The sequence below is a fragment of the Puntigrus tetrazona genome, chromosome 1 (assembly GCF_018831695.1).
Source record: "Puntigrus tetrazona isolate hp1 chromosome 1, ASM1883169v1, whole genome shotgun sequence".
NCBI lineage: Eukaryota > Metazoa > Chordata > Actinopteri > Cypriniformes > Cyprinidae > Puntigrus > Puntigrus tetrazona.
The window spans coordinates 8,373,859-8,388,226 of record NC_056699.1 but is presented as its reverse complement, the minus strand read 5'-3'; positions in this window follow the sequence as shown (position 1 = coordinate 8,388,226).

Below are 14,368 nucleotides of genomic sequence, written 5' to 3'. Positions count from 1 at the left end.
GTAGGAGTTTGTTTGGGCATTTAGACTAATGCAGGGGGCTTTAAAACGAGTTTTTTTCAACATTGAGAGACAAAATAGCTGGCATATAGCTGGCAAAACTAATCTAAACGAGGGAGCATATTGGAATTCTTATGGCAGAACGAAAATTCCATCACGCTCCATCTGAGGAGCATCCAATGCTTGCTCTCGCTGTCTTGCTGAAGTCCTCCCCAATTACTTCCATCATATTTAGCTATAAATTAGCAACACTTTGCTTTCTCTCTCTCTCCTTCTTTCTTTTTCATCTTGGGCGGTCTTCACTCGCAACTCTCCGATCTGTTCATTGTGGCATGATATTAGGTGATTAAGAATCAGCGTCTCAGAGATTCTGCCGAATGAAACGAATTTTATCGCCCCTCACCTGAGGTGAATATTGAAGAGTCTGCGTGGCATTTATATTCAAAACAATTTTACAATCTGGGGCATCTATAATAAACAAGGAAACAAATACACAACTAAACAAAGCAGACAGAAATAACAGAAGCACCTCAGGAAAGCACGGACCCCTGGTGACACAAACTAATCTACTAACCAGAAGTGCTCTGAGCTCCAGTGATTATAGCGCACACATACGTACGCTTAGGCTGTGCCGTGGCGCGGTTTAAATGGAAGCTCACAAATCCTTTTTGCGATTGATACAACAAATTCTTTTTATGAGTCTGGTCAGTACTCGGCTGACCTTGTGGATCGTAACAAATGTGGTACGTCATAAATTAAAAGCCTGCTAAGTTATATTTAGATTTTTAGGTGCTTTCTTGTGACACTAAACCAGTGCCAGCAAGCCTTCCACTCTAACTCAAGATGACAAATGCACCACCACTCGGCCTGCATATACTCTATATAAAAAAAATGTCAATACCCTTCTCCTGACTGTAAAAGTTGAATATGGCTGAATATCATCAAAACGCGTCTAGTTCACATGCCGCACAGATAGATGGATAATTACATATTGCTGTAATTATAAATAATGTGTTCATGTATGTTTAAATTTATGTTTATATTCATAGACAAATTCAGTTGCTCTTAACTAACCTTGTAGTAATACTTGGAGAGACATACTGTATGTCCTAAATTAATCCTTTATTTATGTATTAATATATTTTAAGCAAAATATGCATTTAATTTATTTCTTTTGGTTTTGTGGTGACCCATACAGGTTCCTGACAGGCTTTGTAATATTTACATTTATAAAAGAAAATGTAAGTTGATTACATAGACTTTTTTTGGTTAAAAAAATTGGATTAATGGTAATTTGTCTGATATGCCAAAATGAGCCAGATCGTATCCACTGCTCGTCAAAAAGAAAAAAAAAAGTCACTTGCTGGATTCGACTAGCAAATAGGTGCTATGTTTATGCATGCATAACATTTTACAAGCTTAAAATTTTCATTTTTGTATGTTTTTACGGATGCTAAAATGTAGAATTTAGAAATGTTTTAAGTTCAAAATGTACAAATCGTACAAAATTTACATTAGAAAATGTAAAATATTTGTGGTTCTTTTATACAATTAAGATATTTGTATCAGTGCTTTTTTATCGTTTTGTCAATAATGCGTTTTAGATTTTTAGAGCCCTTAACCTAACCCCAGACCTAAACCTACTCATTTTATATCAAATATAAAAAGATATAAAATGCAATAGACCGAAATATGCAGGAAAAAAAAAATCGTAACCACATAGCATTTACAAATACTCTAACTCTAACCTCTAAACATAACTTTCTCTGTACAGTACAAGAAAAAAACATAACAGACAGATAAATGCAATTACAATCATTTATTTATTGCAAAAATATCAAAAGCAGTACCAAGAGTAACCCAAATCACTGTTTTGCAGTTCTCCTTGGCAGAATCGCTGAAAAAATTATCCAGATTTTCTTTCCACCATCCTCTCTCCATGAACTCGTGAAGACTTGCATGCATCAATCGAATACACCTAACCGGAAACGCCACACATCGCCATCTTTCGCGAAAACCAATGAGGGTTTGAGTATCTGTGTCAATCAGGCCCTGGCTTCACTGTTTACTGTCACTAGTCTCGCTGCTTGGGATAGAGATGTAGATCACAGAATAAAGACTTGGATTTGGGTGTGTTCCTCTCAGTCATATGGATCTGGAAGATTAGGATTATAGTGCACAAATAAAATTGTTTCATTTTGTAATCATGTTGTGTTATTGGTGTTGTTATTGGTTTTATCTTATAGCTCTATTGTCAGTCACAGCGGTTTAGAGAAAACGCCTTTTGTAACGCCTTTTGGCACGTAAGGTAGACATTTAAATGACAAGACTAAACGATTTCAGAAATTTTATTTAATTTTAAGGGTTTAAAATGAAGTCTTGTTTAAATTTACAAACGCCTATTATTGGAAACGAGCTAGCAGCAGAAATCACACAGAACAGAATAAAATGTTACCATTTCAGATTAAGTAAACAGTTTAATAATGCAGTTGCAAACAAGGTTACTCATGACAATTAAAAACAGCAAAAGTAATAAAATTAATGCAGTGATTTCAATATTCATAAGCATAATTTTTTAAGTGTAGTCAATATGTCAGTTTTGTACATTTTAAACAAAAAATATTTGTATATTTAGATGTCTTGTACATTGTAAAAATGTAAGTATGTACGTCTTGTAGAATAACATTTTATGTAAAATGCATACGAATTATCATGAGATCACACGGTATGATCTGAGGTTGCTGCAGGTGGTCAGGCCTAGTTTCAGTGTAATGTGCCCAAAGAATGAGGTCAGCTGTGAAGATACCGAATGACCAGGTTATTCCATCAATGTTTTTTTTTTGCTTCCCTGATGGCACTAGCATATTCCAAGATGACAATGCCAGAATTCATTGGGCTCAAATTGTGAAAGAGTGGTTCAGTTAGCACGAGACATCATTTTCACACATGTATTGGCTACCAGAAAGTCCAGACCTTAACCCCGCTGAGAATCATTGTGATGCGCTAGAGAAGATTTTGAAAAGTGGTCTCACTCTCCCATCATCAATACAAGATCTTGGCAAAAAGTTAATGCAACTCTGGGCAGGACTATTGTGACAGGAATGTTGTGAGGATTGCAAAAGCTCATTAAAATGATGCCACGGTAAATGCATATCAAAATCAAGGCGTTCCAACAAAAAACAACAATGTGTGACTTTTTTGTGTATCTTCAGACCAGCTCAGATAGGTGCAGAGAAACCCAAAAGTATATCACAAAAAAAAAAATCACAATTTGGTGGATAAGTTGTGCAACTCTGATCTGACTGGTTGAGTGGGAATGAGGGTATAGAAAAGCTATCAAAAATAGAAGCCCACTCTCTGAGGAGCTAGAGACAGTGAGAGGAGAGAGAAATGTGAATCTGTGTGAAGGAGAGAGGGAGAGGAAGTAGAATCATTCGACTTTGTTCTTAAATTAATTAAATCCACCCAAAGTACCACTGACGATGGGAGAATGTCAAGACACGAGCCCCCTAGAGGCTTTTCTTCCTCTTTGACAGGAGATGCATATTCCACCCCTGAACATTCAAAAGTCTTTCTGCACCTTGGCCCTCATTATGGTCTCTCTTATTCCGGCACTCTTTTAACTTTCATCCTTTCCTTCCTCTTATCTGCTAAGGTTGAACAGCTTCAGAAGTTTAAAAAGAGAGCAGGACTTCCACATGTGGGCAATCCCTTTTGTTTCGACCTCTTTTTAAGGTATGTTTCTTGTCATCCCTGTCTGTTTTTTCTCCTTCCTGCTCATCACAATTGAAATGGATTACATCTTCAAACACTGCTCAATCAAGCATCAAATCAAGCCAGTCTGTTCCCGTATGATCAACTCTCTTTCTGTGTCTTACCCCAATGGCCATGATGCTCCCTGAATGTGAAATTGACTTCCAGGATCTCTTCTCCTGTACATGTGCAGTGGCCTCTTTAAGAGGTTAAAACCATTTATCAAACATACTTTATTTTTCAAACACTGAGGCCAGTAAAATAATTGGCCCATATTTATCCATATTTAAACAGTTGGACAGACTGTGATGAAATTTGCAGTAATTAATCCAGAGTTCATTAATTGCATTTGCCAGAGCCATGACTCAATATGGTATAATACTCAAACTGGAGTGCTTTTGGAGAGAGAAAGAGAGTGAAAGAAATAGTGCTGGTAGAAGTTATGGTTAATAACTCGGTGCCTCTGCATGCTAAAAAAATCACTAATTGTGTGTTTTTCCCTCTCAGCCCAAGCAAGAGTAGGCAAAAGAATGCATCATCAACAACATTACTTTTTTTTTTAAATACATGTTTGAATGATTTCTAAGGAAGCAGTTCATGTATTGTTTGAGAGAGTTCAATAACAGAATTCACTGCAATGAGGTAAGTGAAAAATCATAAATGAAATAAATTATACCGATAAAAGATTTTTTAATCAAGTAAAAATACTGTTTTTCACAATTTGAATTCCAGGCTCATTGCTAAACAGCAAAAAATGTACCCGTGTATGCACAATACAACATACAATTCTGCAGTTTCCAACTGAAATTAACAGAGGGAGTAAAACACATTTTATGATTAAAAGGGAAATTACTGATTACCTGTCATTTAAAGTGGCAGAATGATATTTGATGATTAAAATAGTGTATGTTCAAAACCTTTTACTTTTACTGTGTGATTTGTGAATCATACATTTTAAAGTTTGCATTATATAATCAGCTCAGTATGTATAGCTTTTCTGATGACGTACACTTGCTTGTTAGCTCACCTGCTACAGCATTAAATTTGTAATGCAGAGCACTCAGATGCTGTATGAGGTCTGTAAAACGTGAATCCCAATTAAAAAGAAAAGTTAAAGATGCTTGCTTTTTGTTAACTATGGTTTGAGGTTTGTGATAAGGTTTAGAGTAAGTGCTGTCACTTCTCCAATGCAATATTCACCCACCGCAACATTTATTTCCCAATCTGCTGCATTTTGATTCACAAATATATCGTTGAATTTCATGTTAGTCTGTTTTAAATAAAACTAAATGCACTTTTAGCACCACTCAGTGAAAGAAAAAAGCAACATAATGTTATTTTACAGGAACGTCGCCACAATATTTCCATTGAGCCTGGGTTGAAAATGTCTGCATACCATGTGTTCTTATGCTTATTAAAATATATTGTTGCTAGCGTAGCAATATGAATTTGTCAAACTCCATCAATTTTGTCTGTGCTTTGTGAGAAAAGCAGTGTTTATATAGTGTACAGTATATAACTATACTGTAGATGATTAAAAACCAGTTACAGTATTTATGAGGTTCCCTTGCACTCCAAAAGCAACCTTAAAAAACATAGACATTGAGGCAGATCTATAGGCTTTGGAATAGAACCAATTTGTCTGGCATCAGAATAAAACAGTATCACTCTCATTATCAATGTAGCAATGGATGCAACCAGTTTAATATATTATTTTAACCATAAACACATTTTAATCAACATTCAAAATAGCATAGATGTATAGTCTCGTTTTGAAAAAAGGGATGGCTCCTAAGAGATTTCTAAAGGAACAGCGGGAGAGGACTAAGAATATAGCTGACAGACCCCGAATCTTCTTTACGTTACACTTTTAAACCCTACCCCCTTCAGTTAATGGAAAAAGAGAGTAAACAAGTTAGAAAAATGGCGAGAGACCTGCTTTCTGAATAGGCATGCAGTCGGACCGATGGCTGATGACACTTTAATGAGAGAAATCTGCTTTTAGAAAAGCTTGAACTCTTCCTGTTTACTTAGCTGAACCCAAAACAACCTTCCTTATCCCTCCGAGTGTTCCTGCAAAATGAGGTGGGGAAAGTAACAGATGGTTCCTCCGTATTTTTTTTTAGTTTTTTTTTTTCAAATACAGCTACAGACCAAAGAGACATTTCTGAAAACCCATTTGAGTGTAATACACAACACCCGAATGATTAAAACCCGAATCAGCCTGCTTCACCGTGCTCGAAACGGAGCACGCAGTCCTGCAGATGTCACGTTGTTTTCAGATCAGCTACGGAAGACTAAACTGATCCCAGACAGAGAGGAAACACTGTTCCTCGAGCTCCGAACACTGACACACAAGCCTCGCACTGTTATACCCAATCTACAATGTGAGCAAGCCACACAATAAATCTAAAATGCTTCTGTTTTAATCAATAAAGCTCTGTTCCAAAATCTAGTGAGCTGCCTTTGTTTACTGCCTACTTTGGCAGCTCTTTTGAAAGGCAAGATCGTAACTGAACAGAACCTCAGAAAACAGGAGTCACAAATAGCGTTTCTTACATGAAATGCACAGAAAACCCAAATTAATTCAAACAGAGCTTTTTGTTAGCATGTTGTTAAAATAATAGTATGTAACGAGGGATATACGAGCCTGGTTCATTTCAGTTAGCATTATATTCGCATGAGCAAAATATAACAATTTAAACTTAATTAAGAGTAATAGTCAAATTTATAAATGTTAATATTTTAAAATGAGATTTTCCTTATGATGTATGTAGCCAGCAACTGTGACCTCCGGAGGATTCAGTGTTTTGTTTGAGATATGGCCGTAAACAGTGCATTTTGGTACTTCCTTCACCAGCCTCATTCAATAAATCAATATTGATGCAATACTTTGTGAATACTATAACTGAATCGCAACAACCATGTATGAGACAAACCTGCAGGATCAATTTTAATCTCCTTTTCAGGTTTTTTCTCCCCCAAATCTGTATGAATCTTGTTCTGCTGAACACAAAGGAAGATGTTTTGAAGAAAGTTTGTAACCAAGCTCTTTTGGGTCACCGTTGACTTCCATAGTATTTAAAAAAAATTTTGTGCTATGGAAGTCAACGGTGACCCAAAAACTAACGTTCTTCAAAATATCTCCTTTTGTTTTCGGCTGCACAAAGAAATTCATACAGATTTGGAACTACTCAAGGGTGAGTAAATGAACTATTCCTTTAACTGCACCAAGGAATAACGGTTTCTAGTATTTATCAGTATCATCCATTTTTGATTCATCTTTCATCAGTAGCATGCCTAAGATGCCTTAAAATGTTGTCTAGATAGGCAGCTCACTACCAGATCAGTGGTGCAGCAGTCTATGATTTGAACATTTGCATTGTAGCTTTGGTGGTTTTACTGTGAATGTTCTCTTTCTTACTGCTATGCAGGCTGAATGATTTGTTAAAGTTTCTGTGTGCTCAGTTTCAACCTTCTATTTGAAACCAGCTGAAGTTTGTTATTGCGTTCGGCGGGGTGAGATTGAACTGTAGGGGGCAGTGTTGCTTCACAGAAGATGCCCCGAGAGGCGCTGTCAGAGAGGGAAGAGAAGGAAGGAGGAGAAGCTGGGGGAGGGGTGGAGATGATGGGGTGATGTTACAGGAGGAGAGAGGGGCTTCATCTTGTCATGACTGTCATGTCTGAGTGGCCCGACTGCACCATCTGACATCACATTCCCTCCTTAACTAGCCGTCTTTCTCTTTCTCTGTCTCCCTCTCTCTATACCTACACTTTCTTTGCTTTTTTCCCCTCATTCTTAACTTGCACCTCTTTCTCTCTCATTGCTACCTCTTTGACTTTTTGCTTTTGTTTCACTTCTGACTGTCTGGGGAAAGGCAGACAGAGAGAGAGAGAGAGAGAGAGAGAGAGAGAGGGAGAGAGATAGAGGACGAATTCACCAAACAAATGCACTACAGCGTAAAAACCTGCATCTTTATCCAATAACCTTATCCATTTTGACCAGACTCTAAATGCGCTGAAATAGCGTTGAGTATTTGAATGAAGTCATTGTCATTTGTTTTAGTAAAAGCATGCCCCATTTATATGTAAATTAGGCTCATTATTGGTGTAATGTGCATAATTATACATAAATAAGCAAAATAAATAAAAAAAGTGAAATAAAATATGTAAGATAAATTATTTATATATTATAATTAAATATAATATTATTTTAATTATTATATTTACATTATATTTAATTTTAGAAATTATTAATGTATTGTTTAGTAATGTGATTGTTTTATTTATATGATAATAAATTATAAATCTATTCATTTATTTGCAATATAAATTAAACAACGCAGATCTAAGTGATAAAATCATTTACAATATTAAATAAACAATAGATTAAACATTTATTTATTACAATGTTGCATGCAGTATACAGTATCCGAAATATTTTTGAAGGATGAAATGAACCGTGAAGTTAGTAAAATGGGTTGTGGATGACAACTCATGTTGACTTTTGAGAGAAACACTGGAGGATGAAATTCAGTTTCAAATTCGGAGATTGTGTGTGTGTGTGTGTGTGTGTGTGTGTGTGTGTGGGAGGAATAGTTCTGAGAGACTAATGGTAGATCCAGGTGTGGAGGCCACAGATGAAATATTTTAGTGAGTGTTTCTGTACGGACTTGCACTCCACTCCACACAGACACAGCTGTTGACATTCAGACATTTCAAATGTAACCATATAACAACAGCACTTACTTAGCATGTGTTTGCATGTCTGTTTGACAGAGTGGAGCTCTACACGACAGATACAGGTGCCGAAACCCATTTACATTTACTGTTTCACTTGTTCTCACAGCAAGCGATTTTGCAGAGGATTACGTTCGTGTGAGAGTGTTTGTGTTTATTTAAGTGTGAGTAAACAGCTCTTCAACAAAATACAGGTGGGAACAAAGACGCGTTTCGCAGGTGTCCTCATCCAGACAAAGAGACTTGTCATTCATAGATATCTGAGGTCCACTGAATATACAGAACAATACCGCCGTCTGAAAACATTAAGCCGGTGCCAAAAACACAGTTCGGCTTGTTTAAACACTGAATTAACCCTAAAAATACTCCGGCAGTCAGCTTGGCAGACATTTCACATGTAAGCGTTACAAACAGAGCACAAACGCCTTGTAATGTCAAGTAAGCTTTCGGCACTTTCTCTTCTAAAATCCTGCGGTGCTAGTGTCCATATCCTGAATTACGATATTAAAGGCGGATGACATTTTCAGTGACATTTAGCATTAATCGCTATCGCTACTGAAAGAATATCGCTTTAGCGTTTTCTTTCGTGAGGGACGTGGGACTGAGTTCAGTCAGATCATGTTTAAACAGGAAGAACTTTAGCGGTTTGACTCTCTCGTCCCACACAGGAGCGGATAGCCTTGGGCTACAGCCTTGAGCACTGACAGAGGCCTGTACTCATGTGTAGATCACACCGCTCACTGTCACGGACAGCTATGAGACGCTCTCAGTCAGGGAGCCTGTGTCAGAGCGGCTTGATTGATTGACAGGTGTTGTATAGGTGGGAAGGCACACGGAGAGTTTACTTGTGTAATGATTCCATCTGCTCAGATCGACAAGATAAATGAGCCAGAATCTCTCAGCTGGACTCACACCAGTGCATTTGGATTTATTCTGCATGTGTGCGCTGCGAGCGAGCAACACATTGACAAAAGCAGAATGCTTCCATTAAGGGGCGTTCACATTGATGGTTTGCCACCGGAAGTCATTAATTTTCAAGGACAGTTGGCGGGATTTGTTGGCGACAGCAACTGTTGGCGATGCAACAAAGTCCAGCTGAGAACTTAAAGGGACAGTTCATCAAAAAATGAAAATTCTGTCATCTTTTGCTCACGCACACTTGTTTCCAGACATTTCAGAGTTTTCTTTCTTCTGTTAGATATTTTGGAGAATGTTTGGTAATCAAACAGTTGACAGCCATTGGCTTCCGTAGTATTTATTTATTTTTTTTACTTTATTGAAGTCAGTGGATTCCATCAGTTGGTTACCAAATAAATGGTTTTTAAATATCTTTTTTTACAATTTTGCGGGTAAATAAAAGATGACAGAATTTTCATGTTTGGACAAATGATCCCTTTAACTTAAATTAACAGCGATGTCAGTTTAATTATGAAATTGATATATTTATTTATTATTTATATGAGTAGTTTAAACACATTATTATTATTATTATTATTATTATTATTATTATTATTATTATTATTATTATTATTATTATTATTGTTATTAAAACATAATAATATAATAATTAATATTAATGAATATTTAAAATAATGTTTATTTTGCCTCATTTATTTATTTATTAGTTCAAAAATAGAATATATAAGAGTATATCATTTTTTGTATAAGCCAATATTAAAATGATCAGCACCAGTGGTCTATTAGTGACAATTTGGTGAAATTTCACAGTCAGAAAAGCTTCATTATTTGTCAGTGGACAATATCGTTGTAGCATGTATGAAGCACAATTAGTCAGTGTACAGCATTTGCATTACCAACTGAACCTGACATGACATCTGCATTGGGAAATCTTTACAGACATAATTGAAAAAGTATTCGTATTCCACCTCAAAAGCAGCAAAAGTGTTTGGCAATACAATAGGAACACAATAAGCATATTGCACTTATTTTTTGGAGTAAGTACATAGTAGTTAAGGCCACCTAATATAAAGTGTGACCAAAACAGTTGATGATGAGAGTGATTTTGCCATAGTAAAGAATGTAAGGAACTCCTCTTGCTGTAGTAAAATAGTTGAAACACATGGCTTGCCCTGGCTTATTGCTCATTAAGATCATGCTGTACATATTGTAAACATGAACTTCTTCTATCGAACCCGCCTAGAGACGAACACATCGGTTAGTGAATTTGTTTGCATGCGCACGTTTATGTGCTTGTTTTGTTTAGAAGGTCTTTGATATTGCATTATGAGAGCCATTATGAAGCAATTATCAGATTTTCAAAGAGAGACAGACAGTAATGAGTTGATGACTTTGTCTTCCTCTTCACTATTTCTCCCTCACTCAATTTTAAATTCTTGTCATTTGTTTTCCTCCCTCTTAGATAAATTGCTTGTCACCACACATCTGAGTTTGTCAGATATTATAAAAACCTCTTTTCTTATATTCCACCATTTTAATACATCAGCATGAGAGCAGCCGTTCTACGATCATTATAAAAGACAATCTCTCTTTTGTTCTTGCAAAAAGTTTCTTGTTTTTTTAAGGTATAGTAACATACTAACACGTTATTAGGACACGCCTGTGATGGTACCATTATATTATTCTTTAATCTATCTTGAAGTATGAAGTAAATACTGTTGTATATGAATATGGTAATCATATAGTTCCATAATATATGGTTAGTTGTCACAACAAACAAAGGCATTTAAAATATTATTTTGAACTTCTCTTCGTTAAAGAATCATTTAAAAAGTGTTTTATGGTTTCCACAAAAATGTTGAACAGCAAAATGTCTTCACCTGATGATAATAAGAAATTAAGAATTCATTTGAAAAACAGATTCTGATAAATTTTGTGTTTTTTTTATCGTGCATTCCAATTCATCTCAGTCAGACTTCAATTGGGTTATTCTGAATAAGTAAAAAAATAAATAAATAAAACACAATAACCAACACAATAAACAGACTAAAAACATAATAACATAATAAAAAAACATGATTGTTTTTGAAAATGTAGAAATGTATGTTTTTACAAAAACTCTTCAAATGTTTCTTGATTACTAAATCAACATAGGATTTTTTTTTTAAATTGTAATAATATTCCACAATACTCGTCAACAAATGTACTATTTCTCAGCATATTTATTCTACAAAAGTATATTATTAAAGTACCGTTTCATCTGCAATTTATTAATGAAAGTATTTGTTCACTAAAACAACAGTTTGATGATGTTTTACTTTTTCACAATTTTTTTTGTTTTTATTGAAACCAGTTTATTTATTAGTACACTTATTTATTTATTTATTTACTAATTTATTTTCATTTTAAAGTCTGTCATAGGCTAAGTAGCGTGTTTAGTGTGACAAATGATCTGGTAATATTGTCAAAACATTTTCAGTAGCCCTTTTTGTTGTTGTTGCCAAAGCTGTGTAGTTAAAAAAAAAAAATAGATATATATGACCTAAAAGGATGTCCCAGTCTCTCCTACATTAAAATGTAATCTGATACCATTACTGTACCTTAGCTTTCATTCATTCAGTTTTTTTTTTTTTTTTTTTTTTTTTTAGTATTTCTATTACATGTGCAGTTATAATGTAAGACCTTAAAATGCATTATCATATTGTGTTGGTTGATGGATTCATTCAGGGTCAGAAAAGCAATCATGAGGGTGAATTCAGATGTTTTAAAAATCCCTCTGTGAGTGTGTGTTTCAGAGGAAGTGTTCTGCTATGTACAGTATTCGTGTAATCTAGATATGGATTTTGGGGCCAGTTTGAAACTATTACTCCCAGCAGCAGTAGAGAGTGGTTTGATTTACAGAAATAACTTGGGATTTTTCCAGAAAACCCATTATCTCTTTCACACACTCACTCTCTCTCTCTCACACACACACACAGAAATTTAATCTCACATTTATACAATCTCTCTCTTTTTCTTTCTCGCACACATACACACATATTGTGCTGGACTCTCGCTTGCAACCTCCTGAAGTGTGTATCAACAGCAATAACAGCTGCTTTAAATGGAATTCATAAGTCCAGCAGATTCATAAAGTGAATAGCGGTACACGCAGAGAGCTGTTAAGAGGAGAGATGGATTAAAGACAAGCATGTGGAGAGTGGATTGAAAGGCTGTTCTCATCAGCATTAACTTTCTCTAATGTACTGCCATCAAAAGCCTTTCACTTGCGCATCACATGTGAAATCACTCTTTGTGCGCCGACTCCCTGCATCTGTGGAAGATAAATCTAAGAGACATTTTCATATCACATATTGCGCTTTGTAAGATGTTACAACTAAATGAATTACAAGAAAAATCACAGAGCAAGGACAACAGAAAGAATCAGGAGCGATTAGTGATAAGTTAAAAGAGCTTGTCTCTGTTTTTTAGGAATCAAAAGCATTGTAATTAGTTTTCTGAAGAGTATAATGTATGCTTTGCTTTCTTCTGAAGAATGTGGTGGACATTTCTGATGGAAAAAGAAATGTTTTCTTTAGTAGAGTGGTAATTGAAGTCTTTGAAGGGATATGGATATTCTTATTATTTATTTCATTTAAATTAATTAAGTTTAATTCATATATTATTCAATTAAAAGAAAATACTTATTTTGTAACCCACTTTTTTAAATATGTCCATGCTAAAAGGTCTTCAGAAAACAGAACCAAGTTCTTTTTAATTTAAGAAGCCAAGGCCATGCACCTGTATGCATGAGGCTGGACATTTCTATGAAAAAAAACCCCCCGAAACGTTAAGCAGGATGCAACCAAGAAAATGAATGGCTGTGAAACCTTAAAAAATTACAAAGTAAGCTCCATTAATGTAAAAATATTATAAATGGCAGCATGAAAGCAGTCCATATGAATTGCATGAACTTTTAAGTGTTCTGAAGCTGTATATTTATTGTCATCTGTGGCTGAAAAGAAAGAAAGAAAGAAAGATAAAAATGACATTTCCATTTTCAAATTAAACCAACTAACTGTAATTTTAACTAACAAAAAAAGAAAAAAATCAAGATTTGTTAGATCAAAAAGAATGTAACAGCTATAATATTTATAATATTTTAATAATAAATAAAATACAGCCATTTCTCCAGTCTTAAATCATTCATAATCTTTCATAAATCATTATAATTTGTTCCTTTGACACTCCAGAAATGTTCCTTATTTTTATCAAAGTTGCTGCTGACTTTTTTTGAAACGGAAATAAAATGTTTGTAACACAGTTTTTTTTTTCATTTATCACAGGAATTTTACAAAACAATTTACAAAATTTTATTAAACAAGACCAAATACTAGGGTTGGTTACCAAATACTGGCGCCGGTACCTAACACGTATTTATCAAACAATATCAGAATGCGCATTTCATGTTGTTTTCACGTTCCAATTTAAAAACACAACTTGGGACAAAAGAGCATCCGACGAGCATGGGAATGCAGTAATTATATCGTCTCTGACAGCAGCAGATAGCCTTCTGTTAACTAGCTAAGCTGAACATGCTTCAATTAAAATTAAACCTGTTGTCCAACAAAAGAGATCATTATAACCCATTAAAAAGTCTGATGCTTTCCTTTGTGATCTGATGTAACCTTTTGCCACAGAATGAGGCAGAAAATATGTTCAAAAATACAGAGATTAGAGAGAGTAACAGTGATAAATGATATATTGTTGTAGTCGAGTATTTATTGTCTTCGTTTTATCATTCTTCTGTTTGCTCAGTTACAGCGATAGCTCCGCTATGAGTATAAAATACCCATAGTTTTGAATGGGGGAAAAATGCGACCCGTAAAATGGCAGATCAATCACAAGAAGCCCTGCCTTCTAAATAAAACAGCCAATCGCTGATCTGTGAAGTCAGCGCATCACCGCATCTGCCCTTAGA